Raw genomic sequence first — 16,308 nt, forward strand, 5'->3', positions numbered from 1 at the left:
AGAACAAGAAACACATCTTAAAGTTACTACTTTGTGTGACTCTGCAAACAGAAAATCCATGAAAAAAACAGCAAAATGTTCCTGAAAAAAGCACCGTACACCAACGCTGTGTGCTAAAAATTCCAGTGGGATGCAATGTCCACGTTGTTGTTGCTGAGTTCAAGGGAGGGAGCAATGGAAAATGAATCTAAATCAACTTAAACTCCAATCCCGCTCTGTGACGTCACTACTCAGCATCACCTCATCGGCGTGAAACGCCAGGGGGAGGTGTACCTCGCCAGTGACGTCATGTCACCAAGGTATTCACCCCACCCCGTCTACCGCACCCTTGAGCGTGACGTCACCTCTGCCTGGGTCAACTTGCGTTATCTGTTCAAGTACAATCCTTATTTGGGCAAAGCTACGCCCGGTGACTGGTGGCTCATTAACATAATATATTCGTGAAGGCCGTTGCGAGTTTATTGCGACGGGTTTCAGCACCCACGCCACCATCCCTCCACGTATGGGCCGGGCTCATTAACATAATTTATTTAAATTAAGACCCGCTCGTCGCGGGAGGGGAGTGTCTCGTACCACGCAAGTGACGTCATCTCCTGCTGCCGCGTGGCGTCATGAGGTAACAAATCTGCCGCTCCGCGCGTGAACTGAAATCCGAGGTGAGAAATTCTCATCGCGGTTGTGGTGGTGGTGGTTGTTGTTGTTGTTTACCCAGGTAGAGCCTCGCTCTCTCTCGTAGGGATGTCAGTTGAGTAGCAGCGAGCATGGGAATCGATGTCCAGGTTGGAACTTTACAACGCGGGGCCTAGCCACGCGGGGCCTTGCCTCCTGCCCTCGCCTGATCGCGTTTACTTTAATTATCTCGCTTAGTTGAACAATCTTTGTAAGAAAGTAATCTACCAGGCTATGCGTTTATTGTGTGTTGACCGACTCTCTGTGTTGCATTGCATTACATTTCCGAGTTTTACTCAGTTTGTTTGATTAAGTGTGCTTTTGATTTAAAGCTTTCTTGACTGCAGGGATTCATATTCTTGGTTCTTTCGGTAAAGTCACCACCACGTAGAAGGGAAACAATAAAATAATAAAAATATAAAACAATAAAATTCTCACGACGTTTCGACTGCAACACAAGCAATCATCGTCAGGTGTGAAAACCATCAGCAAGAACATTTTCTTGTCACCAAGGTATTCACATTTTCTTGCTGTGGTTTTCGCGCTGTGGTTTTCACACCTGATGATGATTGCTTCTTGTGTTGCAGTCGAAACGTCGTGAGAATTTTATTGTTTTATATTTTTATTATTTTATTGTTTCCCTTCTACGTGGTGACTTTACCGACAGAACCAAGAATATAAGTGTGCTTTCTCTCTCTCTCTCTGCGTGTGCTCGTGTTATTATTATTTCCTGCAGTCACCAAAGTTCCAAATCTCTCTTTGACACAAGGCCGTAATTATAATGTTATAATAATTATAATATGTAATAATAATTATAATATATATTAGGGGGGGACATATCCCCCCCCCAATAATCAAACATGCTCAAAATGTCCCCCCCAATATATTGCTATAAAAATATATATTTTTAAATAATAATTGCTATGCTATGTTAATAAAAACAACAATTTCGCTAAACCTTGGCCACAAAATGTGGACTTGTCTTCATATAACAATACGTAGATTTGTGTTTGTATGATTGCCTTGTACTTTATGAACCCCTAATCTCTGCCATTACATACTATGAAACAAGAAAAGTAAAAAAAATAAACAACAGAACAATGTAAATACAATACAATATTATACATTATTGTATCAAATAATACAAAAATTCCATCCCATGTGTTAGTGAAATTTTTCAATATTTTAGTAAATGTCAGGAAATTAGTTTTCAAATTGAGATATTTTTTTTTTCCTGGGGGAGGACCCCAGAGCCCCTGGTAGATTTGGTCCCCCCCAATGTTGACTCCATGGCTACGGCCTTGCGTTGACTCGCGGATTTCTCTACACCCCCTCCCCTCTCTCTCTGCCCCCCTCTCTCTCTCTGTTGAAGGCCTCAACACAGAGGCGTTGTTTCTCTGTGTGCCTACAGTGACGGAAAAAAGTACTTGATCCCCTGCTGATTTTGTACGTTTGCCCACTGACAAGGAAATGATCAGTCTATAATTTTAATGGTAGGTTTATTTGAACAGTGAGAGACAGAATAACAACAAGAAAATCCAGAGAAACGCATGTCAAAAATGTTATAAATTGATTCGCATTTTAATGAGGGAAATAAGTATTTGACCCCCTCTCAATCAGAAAGATTTCTGGCTCCCAGGTGTAATGAGCTGAGATTAGGAGCACACTCTTAAAGGGAGTGCTCCTAATCTCAGCTTGTTACCTGTTCCTAATAGAGGATGGGGTGGTTGTGTAATTAAGCCCGTCACCACCCGGCCAATTAGTGAGATTTGTCACGTAAACAAAACGCGTCAATTAGTTACTCATTGACCGAAAGCTTTCGTGACTGCTAGGAATTCATATTCTTGGGTCTTACGGGTAAAGTAACGTAGATAGGTTTTCTTTTAACCTATCGACGTGAGTTTACCGAAAGACCCAAGAATAGTTAGTTACTCGTTCAGCAGCACCGGTGCGTTGGAGAGTAAACCCGCAAGCGAGGTGGGCCTCTGGCGTTTTTGAGACGATTTTCGTGTCCTCAGGTCGTTAATGTGCATACGTTATGTGCATTCTGTATGTTGACTGTGAATAGATCAATAATAGAGATCCACTAATCTGCTCCTTACCCCCCTACCCCCTGGACTTGATTTGCTCACATTGACGATATAACATTTTATTCCTCTATTTAACGCCGAAACAGAAGGATTTATCCACAATCCTGGCTGTCGCCTGAGGCTGGTTTTGTAATCACCGGCGAAACGTCGTACTTGAATTGTAAATGTCGTGGGTTTACTCTCCCACACACCAGTGTGCTGAACTAGTAACTAATTGGCACGTTTTGTTTACGTGACAAACCTTACTTCTGGCTGTGTCGGGCAGTGGCGGGCTTAACGACGCATGAATATTTATGCGATCTAACCCAAACAAACTCTATTTAAGATATGTACCTTTCACTAGGTAAGGCACACCGAGCTACATCGCTCTTTTTTATAAGTGACTTGGCTATCAAAAAATGATAGCTCAGCGAAGTGGCTTATCACGTGTAAAATTATAGCAGCCAAATACTCTAAACGCACGTTGATTCTAAATGTGGAGGGGAAAACCGGAGGACCCGGAGAAAAATCCACGCGACCACGGGGAGAGAGACACGCAAACTTCAAAGATGCAGCAGGCGTTAGGCTCGGGATTGAACCCACGACCTCCTGCATACCAGACAAGGTAGTTAACATCTCGCCACCACGGTGCCCTGGTGGACGGGATGTCGGGGTGGATTAGGGGGGCAAGCGCCCACCAGGGATTTGAGATTCTATTTTCGAGGGTGTAAGCCTCCAATAAGCTCGATGGGATCACTGGGGGGTCCCTCACCTCCTCGGTGTCACCAGGAAATCCACACCTCCCCCACTGTAGGCCAAATCCGCACAACGCATGTCATCATTCAGACACGGCGTTCTAGATTTGAAGTTTTCATGACTGCAAGGATCCATACTTTGGTTCTTTCGGTAAAGTCACGTACCTACGTGACCAAAGAGACACGGCGTCTATGGAAACTGCACTTTCATGTGGTATGGTTCAACACAATATCGTACCGGTATCAGATCTGGGTACAAATCAATTCCTGCTGCCACCTGAACACAGACGTCAATTCCTGGACTGGGCCGGGCCAAACCGTGCACAGGTGGCGACCTGAGTGGGGTACAACTCGCCACCGTTGAAAAGCGAATGCATTATTGTTGTTTTTGTATTAAAACTGCCACCTGAAAAATATTGTGCTCCACCCCCACTCGTTGCGTCACGTGGCTTCATTTCTGGTCGCAGTGCATTTCTCGTGTCGTATACCGCTGCTGTGACACTGGAAAGGTCACCACCACAATCAGTAGAACCACGACTCAACAGCAGCCTTCCCGAGTCCACCCACCTCGCTCCGCCTCCAACAGCAGACAGTGGTCATTGCCACCCACTATCGTTCTGGTAGCAACTTACCAATTGATTTGCTTTAAAGACTAAGTTTTTGACAATCTTACCGGTGCTGTTTTGCACCATTTGTTGTATGTGGTGCATTCTACTCACCGCGTTCTTTGTGCTGGTTGTATCACCAGGATAATGCACACGACCTTGCCATTCGGCATCTTGCAATACAGTAGTTTTTTATATTTTGCTGTAACCAGGTTTCTGTATAACCATGTCCCCAACGAAAATGGCCATGCATTGCCGAGGTTTACCTGTGCCAAAAATAAAGTCACCCACCATCATCACCCATCGGCACTAGTTCCCCATCTGTAGGCAACTCGCCCCACCAGCACCCCCTTGTCACCTACCAGGCTGCAGACCCTTGGGCTGGAAACACAGCCAGCAGCATCTCAAGATTGCCAGGTCTACAAAGTACTGTAACGCGAGGGGACACGCAGGGTAACCCCTGTGCACATAACCACAGCCCTCGCAGCCGCTACGTGGCGCTACATTGTTCTGCTCAAATGAGCAATGAGGTAACGGTCACCTCCCATTTGCAGCTCAATTTTAAATTCCTCATTCCCATGTGAGAAAAGTATCTCCATTGTATAAACACCGTTGGCTTTCTCCCCAGTGTTGCTTATTGTATCCCAGAGGGACGTTGGGCCGAGTCAACCCCAAAATCAGGATTTGAACTCACAACCTTCAGATTCCGAGCCACTCGCTCCACCGCCGAGAAACCAATGAACAGCCATGACGCATTTAGGAATAAACCCAGTAATGTGCGTGTAATTTTTATTAAAAAATATCCAAGGAAATTAAAAGAAGCACCAGAATGGCATTGACAACGGTGCAGCCAACGTTTAAAAAAACATAACTTAAATTCACTGCATGCAGTATATCGTAGCTTGTTCTGCAAAGGGAGGGGAGTTTTGTCGACATACCCACTCTCCCAGCAGCTGTCTGCACACCGACCATTTACAGTGGAATAACAGCCTATGGAATAAGCACAGAACTATATAGAAGCATTAACAGTATACAGAAATCAACACACCTCTGTAGGATAATTAATCAGGACGCGGCACTTCCTTCACCGCACTGCTCCACTTGTAAATACCCTCCTCCCATCATACTTCATCGCTTTGCCCACTCTTGTAAGAATCTTGCTCAATTTCGGGAAAATCTGTTCACTCGGATCCATGACAACTTTGAAAGAAAGTGCTGTTTGTTGCTGTGACCACTTCACGTTTTGGGCTTGTGGAGCCATGCTCACTCGGCATGTGGGTTAAAAAGAAAAGACACTGGGAGCCTTTACATGGTCCAGTCTTCATATTTGTGAACGCTTTAAAATTGTTATGAATGTGCAGAGCCCTAGGGTCACAACGAATAACATCGTGTGAGGGAGAACAGGGCGGGGGGGGGGGCTTCTTCCTCCTCTAGTCGACTTCCTCCATGCGCGACACGTTCTCGTCGTCGCCCTCCAGGGGTGGAAGGTCGTCTGCGGGACCGGCAGGGATGTCTTCAATTGTCGACTCATCGTCATCGATGCCTGCCACACACACAGGCTCCACTTAACGCTCCACATCCAACAACCCCACCTCACTGGGGAGAGCGGTCACACCTTGTGTAGCAGGTGTAATGTGTCAACTAGTGTGGCCTACGCAGCGGCTGTTATCAGCTCTGGGGACCGTAGTCACCCTCGCAGGATGGTCAGGATGGGCAGTCTACACCATTACATCACCTACACAAGATGACCATTAAAATAATTGCCCTCACCCAAGCCACCTCATTTTGACACAAAATAGAAGTGGTGGCAAGGGGGATATAAAAAATAAAATAAGCAGACAGCATGCCTCCTTCGCATAGCTAAGTGTAATTATTGTGTTATGTACAATATACAAAAACTAGTACCCAAAAAAGCTTTGACTATGTATTATGGATAGTACCCATGTTAAAAACATAAACATCTCAGCAGCATTGGTTCAAGCAAACCTGGCTCTGCTGATGGGACAATGATCATCAAAACTGGTCCAGAATTGGCTCGTGTAGTACCAAATGCTGCTGAAATTACACTCCGAGAAGCCTGTGTGTATATGGAGAGAAACGGGAATGAGGCCAATTCTCTTTGTATTTTGTTGCCTATTTAACGGTGGGGAATTGCAAGTTGTTGCGAGAGGGAATCGATGCGAGGCCTACCAAGTCCCAGCTTGATCATGCGGTAGATGCGGCTCGCATGCGTCTGTGGGTCCTCGAGCGTGAATCCAGACGACAGCAGCGCCGTCTCAAACAGCAGGATGACCAGGTCCTTCACCGACTTGTCGTTCTTGTCCACCTCCACCTTCTGACGCAGGGTCTCCACGATGGGGTAGTCGTGGTTGATCTCCAGGTGCTTCTTGACGGCCATGTAGCCCATGGTGGAGGAGTCTCGCAAGGCCTGCGCCTTCATGATGCGCTCCATGTTGGCCGTCCAGCCGTAGGTGCTGGTCACGATGCAGCACGGAGAGGAGACCAGCCTATTTGACACGGTCACCTGCACGGCACAGAAGGGAACGCGCATTAACAATGAGCACGGTGGACAAGTGCCGTTGTATTTACGCAGAAAAAAAGTGAGCAGAGCCCTCGTGGAAATCATCCAAGCGTCAAGTGGATTTTTCTTGACAGCAGCCGAGCACAGGCCCAAATACGTCAAGCGGCCAGCAACAAACAGTACTATCAGTACTATCAAAATTGTAATAGGTAAGAGTGTGACATGTGTCTTGAAGTGATGAAGGTTATGCAAGGCTTGGAAAAGGAAACAATGGGGAGGGTATTTCAAAGAGGCGCAGTGTGAGGTGAAGACGCAGAAAGTGTTTTTACAGGAACTGGGATTGGTCGAAGTGTCGATGAGGCCAAACATTGGGTGCAGGGATCAGGGGCAAGTTGATGGGGACAGTAAACCATGGTCGTAGCGATAGAAGATTGATGAGGGGACTGACCATCGTTGAATAAGTGACTGGATGGAGTGCTGCATCAACCATAAACCTACTCTACATTGAATTATAACAAGCACAGCGAGGTAGGAACTGGGTGCCGCAGTGTTGAGATGTTAACTACCTCGCCTGGTATACAGGTCGTGGGTTCGATCCCAGTCCTGACACCTGGATATTTGGAGTTTGCATGTTCTCCCCGTGGTCACATGGATTTTTCTCCAATACCTCCGGTTGTTCTCTCCACATTTAGAAACATGGATCGAGAGTATATAGCTCCTAGAAATTTCCACATGATAAGCCACTTCATTGGGCTATCATTTGTGGCCAGATCGCTTCTAAGAGCTGTATAGCTCAGTGGGCCTTGCCTGGTAAGCTAAAAATAATTTAGTTTCAGTTTGGGGGTGGCTCCCCACCCCAGACAGGTTCACATCACAAGTCCTGCCGAGTGCTCACCTTCTCCACCTTCTCCAGGATCTCCTTGACCACCTTGCAGAGATTCTCAAACTTGGCCTTGGCCTCCTCCTGTCTCTTTTTCTCTTCCTCATCTTCCGGAAGCTCCATGCCCTGCTTGGTGACGGAGACGAGGGTCTTCCCGTCAAACTCCTTCAGCTGCTGCACGCAGTACTCATCGATGGGCTCCACCATGTACACCACCTCCAGGCCACGCTTGCGCACGCGCTCCACAAACGCAGAGTTGGCCACTTGCGCTTTTGACTCGCCTGCGAGCGAAATCGCGGTTCACAAATTAGCCTTCCGGCACCACGGCCTCGTCTAACGGTTTGGCAAATTCCCGCTCAAATGAGCATCGCGACGATGCTCATCTCCCGTTTACAGTCCCATTCCAGATTCCTTTGACGAAGACTAATCTAAAGGAGAACCACTGTTAACAACCACAAAGTGGAATGCTATTTATAGACCGAGGGACGATTAACAGTCTGCAAAGCTTCACAATTAGATTACTTGTACAGTCTACACTTAAGTTCAATACTTGGGCAACGTTCTTAGCCAGGAAGTGCTAGCAGGCTGTGTGAAGAGCATCGTGTGTCGTGCAGCAGTGCGTGTGTGGTGCCATGGAGTGTGGTGTCGTGGCGCGTGTGGTGCTGTTGGCACGTGCGTGTCTGCCCGCACCGGTGATGTAGTAGATGTGCTTCTGGTTTTCTTTCATTCGAGACACGTAGTCCTTCAGCGAGCACATGTCCTCGCCCGACATGGACGTATGGTAGCGGAGCAGCTCCGCCAGCTTCTTCCGGTTCTGAGAGTCCTCGTGGATTCCCAGCTGTGGGGAATAACGATAAAAGGCAGAGCGACAGGGTCAGATTTCCCCCTGACGAACTGAACGACGGGAAAAGCACGAATCGCAAAATATTCAAATCCACACCGCTGCAGAAATTCGGCAAATGGTGAGAGCATCCACCTTGATGTTTTTGGAGAACTGCTCATAGAACTTCTTGTAGTTATCTTTGTCCTCGGCGAGCTCCGCGAACAGCTCCATGGACTTCTTGATGATGTTCTTGCGGATCACCTTGAGGATTTTCGCCCTGCTGCAGCATCTCACGCGAGATGTTGAGGGGAAGGTCCTCGGAGTCCACCACTCCCTTCATGAAGTCTGCAAACGGTGAACATTCACGGCTTTAGTATTTATCACTGTAAAAACTCTAGAGAAACCATTGAATAGAAGTGCTTTAAGGGAGGAAAAAAATGACATTGTTTACGAGTTGCTCTCAAGCCTGCATGCATCCCCGCTTACTGAGATACTCCGGGATGAGGTCTTCACAGTTGTCCATGATGAAGACACGTCGAACGTACAGCTTGATGTTGTTTTTCTTCTTCTTGTTTTCAAAGAGGTCGAAAGCCGCCCGCCGGGGGACGAAGAGCAGCGCCCGGAATTCCAGCTGCCCCTCCACCGAGAAGTGCTGTAGCACAAACACGCCATGTGCAATAGGCATTCAGTACATTTTGTACTTGCGCATTTCCTGTGGCGCATGGCCCTCATCACGAAGGCACCTTTTGAAGTCTGCAGTTGCTTCACAGTTGGGTGGAGGAGGGGGGAGGCAATGTTGCCACTTGTTGTTCCAATTAAGCAACGCTGTGGTTTAACGTTACAAATGTAGTGAATTTGGACTATGATGCCACAACACAAATTACGTCACACAATCTCTGAACCGTACACCGAGGCAGATATAGCGTATTTTTACGGTTCATACACCCCGCAGTTATAACCAGGCAGGCCTCTTAACAATTGAACAAACCTCTGTAACAAGCAGCGAACATGCTACCCTCTGGGCCGCATCATCGCACAAGTCAACAGACGGGCAACACACGCCAGGCCACATACGGCAGCCACGAGGCCCTGGCTCGTCACCTCCACTATGTCCAGAGACAACGGCACCACCACGCTCACCTTCACGGCAAGGTGGTCCTCCCAGTCGTTGGTGAGGCTCATGTAGAACTCGCCATACTCCTCCGCCGTGATGTCGTCCGGGTTGCGTGTCCACAGCGGCTTTGTCTTGTTCAGCTCCTCCTTGTCCGTGTACTTCTCCTTGATCTTCTTCTTTATCTTCTTGTCCGAGTCCTTGGCCTTGTCCTCCTCCTCATCGGAGCCTACGTCTTCGATGTTGGGAGTGTCGTCGTCAGACCTCTCTTAGATTTATCAGGAGCCGCCTCCTCCTTATCCTCCTCGTCATCGCTCACCTCCTTGTTGCGTTCTTTCTCCACCTGCAACAGACGGATTACCCAAACTTCAGACGACATACGATGGAGGTTGCTCACCAAAACAGCGATGAAACAAACGGACTGCGGTCCGAGTTGGTCGAATGTACGAAACGCAGCACGTTACTCACGTAAAGCGTGATGGGGTAGCCGATGAACTGGGAGTGCTTCTTGACAATGTCCTTAATTGACCTCTCCTCCAGGTACTCAGTCTGGTCCTCCTTAATGTGGAGCACGATCTTGGTGCCACGACCGAGAGGCTCCCCTGCACCGCATCATCGCAGCCACTCGAGATTAGCAAACTCATCACCCGGCAGCGGGGTGTGCTGGGCGTGCGGCATGGCGAGAGCCACGCGTGCTCCACCGGGAGCTCATACTCACCATCGTTGTCGGGCCTCACGGTAAACGAGCCGCCGGTCGAAGACTCCCACACATATTGCTCGTCGTCGTTGTGCTTGGTGACGACGGTGACGCGCTCGGCCACCAGGTAGGCAGAATAGAAGCCCACGCCGAACTGGCCGATCATCGAGATGTCGGCGCCCGCCTGCAGGGCCTCCATGAAGGCTTTGGTGCCCGACTTGGCGATGGTGCCTAGGTTGTTGACGAGGTCGGCCTTGGTCATGCCGATGCCCGTGTCGACGAGTGTGAGTGTGCGGTCGATCTTATTGGGGACGATGTCGATCTTGAGCTCCTTGCCAGTGTCCAGCTTGCTGGGGTCAGTGAGGCTCTCATAGCGGATCTTGTCCAGCGCCTGGGCAGACGGGGGACCGCACAGTGATGTTTACAATGCCATGGCAACAGCAGATCGACGCATGCTACCACATCCACGACCATCACATTCACGGCTCGACCAAATTCCGGAATCTACGACTAAGCGGCAGGGTGGCGGCACAGTGGCAACTCATGTGCCTCACGGCAAGAAGGGCCTGGGTTTTATTACTGACTATGAGGGTGCCTGGAGTTTATACACTCTCCCCCTATTTTTCATGGGCTTCATCAGGTTTGCTCAGGTTTCCTCCCATAGCGAACAATACTTTGGTTATGTAACTTGGTAAATAATACCTCGATAAGCAAATTTTCGATATACAAACTTTGGATTTATTACTATTATATTAATGGCAAAAAATAAATTCACTGAAATTTGATAAATAAAATAGCCCATCTACAGTTCAATATAAATAAGAATAAAATTACAAGATACAGTTTTATGAGCATTGAGATCGGCTATAGAAATTGTGTCTACATTCGTCTCGGCCAATCAGCATGCAACAATACACTGTTACGGTGATATGGTGTTTGGTGGGCAATGTAGCCCCTCATGACTGCACCGAAGACTACACTGGCTAGTGTGAATATTTTTTCAGTACATTACACGGTTTCTTTTAATTATGACGGTTTTTGTATTTTAATACTGTACAGAATAAAATATTTTCAATATAAATGATCTTGATACGAATGGGAAGTTATTGAATGTTTATTGTATGAAATTGGAACGCACCCTCAGAGTACTAACGTACATGCTATTCAATGTAACAACTTTTGATATACAAATGAAGCTCCAGGAACGCATCAACTTCCTATATCGAGATATTGGCCAAAAACATCCCAATGCTGGCTGAAAGAATACCGGCAAATTACTCAATTTGGATCACACACACCAAGTAACATCGTCCCCAACCACAAAAACTTTGCAGGACCCTCCTGAAAACGAGTCTTAGGACTCTGAGGTAAACAAGCGGAGTAAATAAAATAATACATTGCAAAGATGTCTGCCAATCTACTGTTGGATGAAGGCCTCATTTCCACACTGTCAGTCATGGAAGTGTATTGGCAAGCAGTCTACACAGTAGCAGTGGACATGGGGCCACTCACAATGACAGCAGCAACGTTAATCTAAAATCACAATTAGACCGCAAGCGGCCCATACGATACTTTGGATGTGTGAAGGGGCGGGTGGGGGGGGTCCTAGCATCCCCTCCCCCTTAATAGCGTGGGGGGCCGGTGGCGTCAGGGGTGTGGCGGGGTGTGTCCGTGTGTGACGGTGTGTGGAGTGGGGTGTGTCCGTGTGTGAGGGTGTGTGGAGCGGGATGTGTCCGTGTGTGAGGGTGTGTGGAGCGGGGTGTGTCCGTGTGTCCGTGTGTGTGGAGCGGGGTGTGTCCGTGTGTGAGGGTGTGAGGAGCGGGGTGTGTCCGTGTGTGAGGGTGTGTGGAGCGGGGTGTGTCCGTGTGTCAGGGTGTGTGGAGCGGGGTGTGTCCGTGTGTGAGGGTGTGTGGAGCGGGGTGTGTCCGTGTGTCAGGGTGTGTGGAGCGGGGTGTGTCCGTGTGTGAGGGTGTGTGGAGCGGGGTGTGTCCGTGTGTGAGGGTGTGTGGAGCCTGGTGTGTCCGTGTGTGTGGAGCCTGGTGTGTCCGTGTGTCAGGGTGTGTGTGTAGCGGTGTGTGTCCGTGTGTGAGGAGCGGTGTGTGTCCGTGTGTGTGGAGCGGGGTGTGTCCGTGTGTGTGGAGCCTGGTGTGTCCGTGTGTCAGGGTGTGTGAGGAGCGGTGTGTGTCCGTGTGTGTGGAGCGGGGTGTGTCCGTGTGTGTGGAGCATGGTGTGTCCGTGTGTGCGAGGAGCGGGGTGTGAGTGGTTCCGTACGTCGGAGCTGTTGGAGATGAGCTCGCGCAGGAAGATCTCCTTGTTGGAGTAGAAGGTGTTGATGATGAGGGACATGAGCTGGGCGATCTCCGCCTGGAAGGCGAAGGTCTCCGCCTCCTCGCCACTGCCCGCCATGGGCTGCGTCGTCTCCGACACCTCGGGCATCTGTGGAGATAGCAGCGCAGGAGAGGAGACGCGTGGGGGCACCCACTGAGCCTCTAGAGAGCCCCTGTGGAGACACGCGAACACGGAGTCCCTGTGCGGACACGGAGCCCCCTGTGCGGACACGCGGACACGGAGCCCCCTGTGCGGACACGGAGCCCCCTGTGCGGACACGGAGTCCCTGTGCGGACACGGAGCCCCCTGTGCGGACACGGAGCCCCCTGTGCGGACACGGAGTCCCTGTGCGGACACGGAGCCCCCTGTACGGACACGGAGTCCCTGTGCGGACACGGAGCCCCCTGTGCGGACACGGAGCCCCCTGTGCGGACACGGAGCCCCCTGTGCGGACACGGAGCCCCTATGCAGACACGGAGCCCCTATGCAGGCACAGAGTCCCTATGGACCTTCCAGAATGTTCCCTCTCACGGGCACCACCCGCTGACCGCTCCGCCTGCACCATCGCCCACCCACCACGGCACCCACACGGCACCCCCCACGGCACCCACCCACGGCACCCCCACACGGCCCCCACCACGGCATCCATCCACGGCCCCCACCACGGCACCCCCCCACGGCATCCACCCACGGAACCCCCCCACGGCACCCACCCACGACACCCACCACGGCACCCCCACGGCACCCACACGGCACCCCACCACGGCACCCTACACGGCATCCACCCACGGCACCCCACCACGGCACCCCACCACGGCACCCCCACGGCACCCCCACGGCACCCACCACCGCCTCGCTCGCTCTCTCGCGTCCCCCGTCAGTGGCGGGCGCCGCCCGATGGTCTCCGGTTTACGGCCGACCGAGTGGTGGTGCAACTCGACGTGACACCGAGCAGCCACTGCACCTCCGAGTAGCCAGCCGACAGTCGCTACTTCAACATTACAAGCATCGCCGAGCACGACGCATACACCGTACACTGCTCTCAATAACGCCGTCGTTCCCTCGTATCGTTCTGCCGTAGCAGTGAGAAGTCGTCAAGGCGCAGTGGTTCGCGCTTTCGCGGTGGCTGCGGCAGATTTCTGTGAGCGCGGCGGCTGCCGGCGCCGCTGCTTATAGCGAACGCGAAATTTCGAGAAGACGCGGGCGGGGGTCTCGCCCCGGCGTGCTCCGGTGATTGGTGGAAGTTTCGCGAAACCCCGCCCCCTCGCTCTCGATAATTATCAAAGCCTCGCCCCCTCGCTCTCAATAATTCTCAAAGCCCCGCCCCCTCGCTCGCGAGAATTCTCAAAGCCCCGCCCCCTCGCTCTCGAGAATTCTAAAAGCCCCGCCCCCTCGCTCTCGAGAATTCTCAAAGCCCCGCCCCCTCGCTCTCGAGAATTCTCAAAGCGCTTTCGCTTCCACGTGCCCATAGACTATCGTGGTGTATCACAGCAATGCCCATAGACTATCGTGGTGTATCACAGTAATGCCCATAGACTACCGTGGTGTGTCACAGTAATGCCCATAGACTATCGTGGTGTATCACAGTAATGCCCATAGACTACCGTGGTGTATCACAGTAATGCCCATAGACTACCGTGGTGTATCACAGTAATGCCCATAGACTATCGTGGTGTATCACAGTAATGCCCATAGACTATCGTGGTGTATCACAGTAATGCCCATAGACTATCGTGGTGTATCACAGTAATGCCCATAGACTATCGTGGTGTATCACAGTAATGCCCATAGACTACCGTGGTGTGTCAGTAATGCCCATAGACTATCGTGGTACCAGCAATGCCGATGGAATGTAATGGTAAAAACATTACCCATAGACTACTAAACGTGTAACAGAAAACATAACTATTTTATTTTACGGGCATTCTTCTTTGTGACCTTCGTTTGAATCCACTGCTGAGTTCGGTCTTGGCACGCGTTGAGTCGGAACGCGTCGGCATCCCACTCCACATTGCGGAGCCCTTTGCGTGTCGGCGTGAATCACTCCACTACGGCGAACCCTAAGAACCCCGACCGAGGACGCTTCTAGAAGTAGCCGCAACACGGGCTCACGTGAAGCGGAGCCACACGCCCGGCGGTCATCGTGGCCCGTGGCTCCAGCTAGCGGGGTCTTTGTGCTGTTCACCGGGCCGCGAGCAGTACGGGGACACGGGCTCGCCGGGCCTCACTGGGCGCTCTGTTCGCCGCAGTTCGGCTCCATTGTGCCGTGTGGCAGGCAGCCTGCGGCGGGCTGGGGAGATGGATTGTTGTGGCGGGCACTCGACAACAGTGGCACACACGTGCTCGAGCGGTGTTCTCTAAGGCCAGTATGCTCTGTGTATTTTAACACACACCAGGGATTGAGTATGGTCTGTGGATTTAACACACGCTATGGGTTGGTATGCTCTGTGGATTTAACACACGCTATGGGTTGGACATGGTCTGTGGATTTAACACACGCTATGGGTTGGGCATGGTCTGTGGATTTAACACACGCTGTGGGTTTGGTATGGTCTGTGGATTTTTACACACGCTATGGGTTGGGTATGGTCTGTGGATTTAACACACGCTATGGGTTGGGCATGGTCTGTGGATTTAACACACGCTATTGATTGGACATGGTATGTGGATTTGACACACACCAGGGATTGAGTATGGTCTGTGGATTTAACACACGCTATGGATTGGACATGGTCTGTGGATTTAACACACGCTATGGGTTGGGTATGGTCTGTGGATTTTTACACACGCTATGGGTTGGGTATGGTCTGTGGATTTAACACACGCTATGGGTTGGGCATGGTCTGTGGATTTAACACACGCTATGGGTTGGGCATGGTCTGTGGATTTAACACACGCGATGGGTTGGGCATGGTCTGTGGATTTAACACACGCTATGGGTTGGGCATGGTCTGTGGATTTAACACACACCAGGGATTGAGTATGGTCTGTGGATTTAACACACGCTATGGGTTGGGCATGGTCGGTGGATTTAACACACGCTATGGGTTGGGCATGGTCTGTGGATTTAACACACGCTATGGGTTGGGCATGGTCTGTGGATTTAACACACGCTGTGGGTTTGGTATGGTCTGTGGATTTTTACACACGCTATGGGTTGGGTATGGTCTGTGGATTTAACACACGCTATGGGTTGGGCATGGTCTGTGGATTTAACACACGCTATTGATTGGACATGGTATGTGGATTTGACACACACCAGGGATTGAGTATGGTCTGTGGATTTAACACACGCTATGGATTGGACATGGTCTGTGGATTTAACACACGCTATGGGTTGGGTATGGTCTGTGGATTTTTACACACGCTATGGGTTGGGTATGGTCTGTGGATTTAACACACGCTATGGGTTGGGCATGGTCTGTGGATTTAACACACGCTATGGGTTGGGCATGGTCTGTGGATTTAACACACGCGATGGGTTGGGCATGGTCTGTGGATTTAACACACGCTATGGGTTGGGCATGGTCTGTGGATTTAACACACACCAGGGATTGAGTATGGTCTGTGGATTTAACACACGCTATGGGTTGGGCATGGTCGGTGGATTTAACACACGCTATGGGTTGGGCATGGTCTGTGGATTTAACACACGCTATGGGTTGGGCATGGTCGGTGGATTTAACACACGCTTATTGGTTGGGCATGGTCTGTGGATTTAACACACGCTATGGGTTGGACATGGTCTGTGGATTTAACACACGCTATGGGTTGGGTATGATCTGTGGATTGAACACACACTATGGGTTGGGTATGGTCTGTGGATTTTTACACACGCTATGGGTTGGGT

At 50.3% G+C, this 16,308-nt stretch overlaps 1 pseudogene; it reads right to left on the reverse strand.

Annotated features, from left to right (window-relative positions):
- Positions 1-4,861: 4,861 nt before the first annotated feature.
- LOC142917131 (heat shock protein HSP 90-alpha-like) lies at positions 4,862-12,598 on the reverse strand (annotated as a pseudogene).
- Positions 12,599-16,308: the final 3,710 nt, after the last annotated feature.

The sequence above is a fragment of the Petromyzon marinus genome, unplaced genomic scaffold (genome assembly GCF_048934315.1).
Source record: "Petromyzon marinus isolate PM22_M1 ecotype Great Lakes invasive population unplaced genomic scaffold, UKy_Petmar_22M1.pri1.0 PM_G_Scaffold_42, whole genome shotgun sequence".
NCBI lineage: Eukaryota > Metazoa > Chordata > Hyperoartia > Petromyzontiformes > Petromyzontidae > Petromyzon > Petromyzon marinus.